Source organism: Oryctolagus cuniculus, chromosome 5, assembly GCF_051225735.1.
Source record: "Oryctolagus cuniculus isolate XC-2025 breed Fujian yellow rabbit chromosome 5, ASM5122573v1, whole genome shotgun sequence".
Lineage (NCBI taxonomy): Eukaryota > Metazoa > Chordata > Mammalia > Lagomorpha > Leporidae > Oryctolagus > Oryctolagus cuniculus.
Window position 1 is genome coordinate 80,600,651 of NC_142871.1, and position 5,680 is coordinate 80,606,330.

Consider the following 5,680-nt stretch of genomic DNA (forward strand, 5'->3'; position numbering starts at 1 on the left):
AGAATGGACTATTATACTAGATGTGCAGATGTCAATGCAGGGAAAGAGAAAACATTAAGAAGCATTGTAGCTGGCTGGCGCCGCAGCTCACTAGGCTATTATTCCTCTGCCTGTGGCGCTGGCACACCAGGTTCTAGTCCTGTTCGGGGCGCCGGATATTGTCCCGGTTGCCCCTCTTCCAGGCCAGCTCTCTGTGGTGGCCCGGAAGTACAGTGGAGGATGGCCCAAGTCCTTGGGCTCTGCACCCCATGGGAAACCAGGAGAAGCACCTGGCTCCTGCCTTTGGCTCAGCGCGGTGCGCCGGCTGCAGCGCGCCGGCCGCGCCGGCCGCGCCGGCCATTGGAGGGTGAACCAACGGCAAAGGAAGACCTTTCTCTCTGTCTTTCTCTCTCACTGTCCACTCTGCCTGTCAAAAAAAAAAAAAAAAAAAAAAAGAAGAAGAAGAAGAAGCATTGTAGCATGACACATCCGAAATGACACATCCGAAAGAACAAAATAGTTCTCCAGAGTTAAATACTTATCTTAATGAATTCCATCAAGAAATGCCATGATTAGAATTCAAAGCAATGGCTATAAGGAAACTTTATGAGATGCAAGAGAATACAGATATAAAGCTTAAAGAAATGAGGAACTGAATAGCTGATGTGAACAAAAAATTCACTAAGGAGATAGAAATCATTAAGAACAACCAAATACAAACTTTGGAGATCAAAACTTTAATCAATAAAATTGTGTGTGTGTGTGTGTGTGTGTGCTATTAGGAGCTACCACAGCACAACAGACCAGGTGGAGGAAAAACTTTCTGATCTGAAGAACAAGAGTTTTGAAATCACCCAATCAGACAGAGATGAAAATAAAATAATTTTTAAAAATGAAGAAAGTATATATGAAATATGGGATACCATAAAATAGCAAAATATTCATATAATAGGTATTCTTGAAGTATAAGAGAATAAAAAAGGCATTGGGAACTTGCAAAATAAAATAACAATTCAAAATTTCACAAGTCTTAAAAGAGACATGGACATGCAGACACACGAAGCTGAAAGACCCCAAGCAGACTCAACCAAAAAAAATAAATAAATAAAAGATCCTTTCCAAGGCAAATTGTAGCTAAATTGTCAAAAGTTAAGGATAAGGAGAGAATTGTAAAAGCAGTAACTGAAAACATCAAGTTATATATAAAGGCAACCCAGTTAGACTAACAGAGAAATTTTCAGCAGAAACCCAACAGGCCAGAAGAGAGTGGGATGCTATAGTGAAGGTCTTAATAAAAGAGAAAACTGGCTGGCGCCGTGGCTCAATAGGCTAATCCTCCACCTTGCGGCGCCGGCACACCGGGTTCTAGTCCCGGTTGGGGCGCCGGATTCTGTCCCAGTTGCCCCTCTTCCAGGCCAGCTTTCTGCTATGGCCAGGGAGTGCAGTGGAGGATGGCCCAGGTGCTTGGGCCCAGCACCCCATGGGAGACCAGGGAAAGCACCTGGATCCTGGCTCCTGCCATCGGATCAGCGCGGTGCGCTGGCTGCAGCGGCGGCCATTGGAGGGTGAACCAACGGCAAAAGGAAGACCTTTCTCTCTCTGTCTCTCTCTCTCACTGTCCACTCTGCCTGTCAAAAAAAAAAAAAATAAATAAATAAATAAAAGAGAAAACTTCCAACAAACAATATTATGCTCAGCAAAGATATCACTTAGAAGTGAAGAAGAAATAAGGTATTTTCCAGATAAGCAAAACTGAGAGAATTCTCCATACCAGACAAGCTTTCCAGGAGATTCTGATGGGAGGCCTGCATTAGAAGTAAACATCATGACAACACTCGACATCTCCAAATTCATAACAGAGCAGGTATAACCAATAATCAGTCAACAAAATGTGTTAGTTCTTATCTAGCAAAACTAAACTTAAATGTAAATGGATTAAATTCACCAGTCAAAAAAACCCTAAGAACTCAAATATGCTGCCAACAAGAAATTCACTTCACAAATAAAGATACATATAGATCGACAGTGAAGGGCTGGAAAAAGAATTACCAGGATAATGGAAACCAAAAATGAGCAGGAGTATCCATATTCACAATCAGGTAAAATACTTTAAATCAAATACTATAAAAAGAAACAAAAGGATATTATATATTGATAAAAAGATCAATTCAGCAGGAAGATACAACAGATGCAACAGTCAAAAATACATATGCACCAAACACAAGAACATCCAGATGTATACAGCAAATACTATTGGACCTAAAGGGAGAGATAGACTCTCATTTAATAAAATTGGGAGACTTCAACACCACGATATCATCAATGGGCAGATAATCCAAACAGAAATTCACAAAAGTGGCCTAAGTGCTTGGGTTTTTGCATCCACTTGGGAAACCCAGTTGAAGTTCCTGGCTCCTAGCTTCAGCCTGGCCTACCCAGCCTTGGCCATTGGGGAGTTAAGTAGAGGATGAAAAATCTCTCCCTCTCAACCTCTCTCCATCTCCCTCTCCCTCTCCCTCTCCCTCTCCCTCTCCCTCTCCTTCTCCCTCTCTCTCTCCCTCTCCCTCTCTCTCTCCCTCTTCCTCTCCCTCTCTCTTCCTCTCTCTCTCTTCCTTTCTCTCTTACTCTCTCTCTCTCTCTCTCTCTCTCTCTTTGTGTGTTTGTGTGTGTGTGTGTGTGTGTAAAATTCTGCCTTAAAAATAAGTAAACTTTTAAAAACAACAAGATATTTCAATGACATTCTTCACAGAAGTAGAGGTCCCGAATAGCCAAAGCAATCCTGAGGGAAAAAATATCAAGCTGGAGGTATCACTTCAAAGCATATAACAAAGATTACAATTAAAACAGCATAGAACTGGCATAAAAAACAACATATAGATTAACGGAACGTAATTGAGAGTCCAGAAATTAATCCATAAATACAGCCAACTAATGTTTGACAAAAGCGTCCAGACCATACTTTGGAGAAATCATAATCTTTGCAATAAACGGTGATGGTACAACTGGGTGCATATATGTAGAAGAATGAAATTAGATCTCTACCTCTCACAATACATGAAAATCAATTCAAGATTAATTAAAGACCCAAATTTAAGACCTGGACTTTGAAGTTACTAGAAGAAAATGTAGGAGAATACTTCAAGGCATTGAGAAATTACAATTGGGTCAGAAAAGTGAAATTTCATTGTTAACAGTATTTTATTTGACATGCTGAGGTGGGTGAAAACATTTTGAGAGGTGTTTAAGAATGGGAGCAGAGGCATTGGAGACATAATATATGGAAGATTATTTCCAAGGGGTTTGCTCTAAGAAGACTGACAAGAGGGAACTATTTGGTAGGGGAAAAGTGAAATGGGGAACTCAGTTATTTTATGTTCTATGTTTAAATAATCTAAGGTAGGTATGACATATAGGGTGAAAAGTGATGATGCTGGTGATTAACAGGAGAATTGCACTAAGCAGTGTCTGTGTGTAGATGAGGGGCGTGAGATCTAGGCACTCAGGTTGAGCCCTTTGCCTTATTTTGAGTGAAATGTCCAAGTCCTAACCAACAGGAGAAAGGGTAATGAAGAAGGTAGGAAGGTAGAAATTTTGGGAGATGATTCCCTATATTTTCTTCAATATTCTCCACTGAGAGAAATTATAAGATCATGAACATTTTGTAAGTGGGTGGTATATCTTTAAATAAAATATTAATCACGTTAAGTTGATTTTAACATGACATCATATAACTCTGATTAAATTTTATTTGTAGAACTCAGAGTCTGAAAAATGCCTGATTACTTGAATTTTTCTGTCATATTCAATTGTGATATAACTAAGTCCTTTAATTTTTGAAAGCTATGTCTTTAAAATTTGGTGTCCTGGGAGATGGTCAGAAATTGATTTCAACTTGACTAACCTTGGACCTTATTGCTAATCTACACTTTACTAATTTTAAACTTGCATTGTCCTCTCTCTTCCTTGGATAACAGCTTTATTAAGGTATAATCTTAAACAGCACTCTGGCTTCAGAATCAGCCCTTAAGGCATGCGGATCCGGCTGAAAAGCCCATGAGAGTATTTCAGGCATGAAAGCCAAGACACTCTGGGGAAAAACAAACAAACAAACAAACAAACAAAAACAAACAAACAAAAAAAAACACACACACAAAAAAACACCTAAATGAAAGATCTCTGCGAGTGAGATCCCAGTGGAAGGAATGGGTCATCAAAGAAGGAGGTACCTTTCTCTGAAGGGAGGAGAGAACTTCCACTTTGACCATGGCCTTGTCTAAATATGATCAGAGTCGGTGAACTCAGGGGGCTTCCATAGCCTTGGCAGCTCATGACAAGAGCCTAGGGTGATTCTTGATGCCATAAACAAGAGTGTCCATTTGTGAAGTCAACAACAGGAGTCACTGTGCACTCACTCCTCATGTAGGATCTCTGTCCTTAATGTGCTATACATTGTGATTTAATGCTATAACTAGTACTCAAACAGTATTTTTCACTTTATGTTTCTGTGTGGGAGCAAACTGTTGAAATCTTTACTTAATGTATGCTAAACTGATCTTCTGTATATAAAGAGAATCGAAAATGAATCTTGATGTGAATGGAAGGGGAGAGAGAGTGGGAAAGGGGAGGGTTGTGGGTGGGAGGGACGTTATTGGGGGGAGCCATTGTAATCCATAAGCTGTACTTTGGAAATTTATATTCATTAAATAAAAGTTATAAAAAATAAAATAGTATAATAAATATATAATAAACTACCATGTTTGAAGTATCCAATTTGTTAAGTTTGAATAAGTAGAACTATGTGAATCTATCATCAGAATCAGAAAATAAACATACTCACTTCCCTTCAAAATTTCCTCAGCTACTTCGACTCCTTCCCTGCCTATCTCTCCAGGCAACCACTGATTTACCGGCTGTCATGCTAGATTACTTTGTATTTGCTGGGACTTTACAGAATATTAGCCAATCTTTATCCCATTTAATTTTATTTTGTGCCTAAAAATAGCATTGCTTTCTCTGATTTTTGTTATTTTATTGTTTACAACTATTTGATAGGTCATTGTTGCAGTTTAAATTTATTTGTACAAATTTGATTATTTTTTTCTCTTTTTTTAAGATTGATTTTATTTATTTGAAAGTCAGAGTTACAGAGAGAGAGAGAGGTCTCCCACCCACTGGCTCACTCCCCAAAAGGCTGCAACAACCCAGACTGTGCCAAGCAAAAACCAGGAGCCCGACTCTTCTTCTAGGTCTCCCACACAAATGGAGGGGCCCAAGCACTTGAGCAACCCTCCCTTGCTTTCCAAGGAGCATTACCAGGGAGCTGGATCAGAAGTGGAGCAGCCAAGTCCTGAACCGGCAGTCATATAGGATGCTGGCACCATAGGCAGAGGCTTAACCTACTATGAAGCATCAGCCCCAATTGAGTATCTTTTCTAAGAAGGATATACTTGGATTTCAATTTGTTAAAAAGAACACCTCTGTTATCATTTTCTTAAATATATTTAAATTTGAAAAATTATTTGTAAGGAGGAGAGACAGAGAAGACAGAGAATTCTTCCATCTGCTGATTCACTCCCCAAATATCCTCAGTAGTTGAGGCTGGACCAGACAAACACCAAGAGCCAAGAATTCAATCTATTTCTCCCATATGAGTGGTGGGAACACAAGAAGTTAAGTCAGCCTGCTGCCTAGGAAAGTGCAC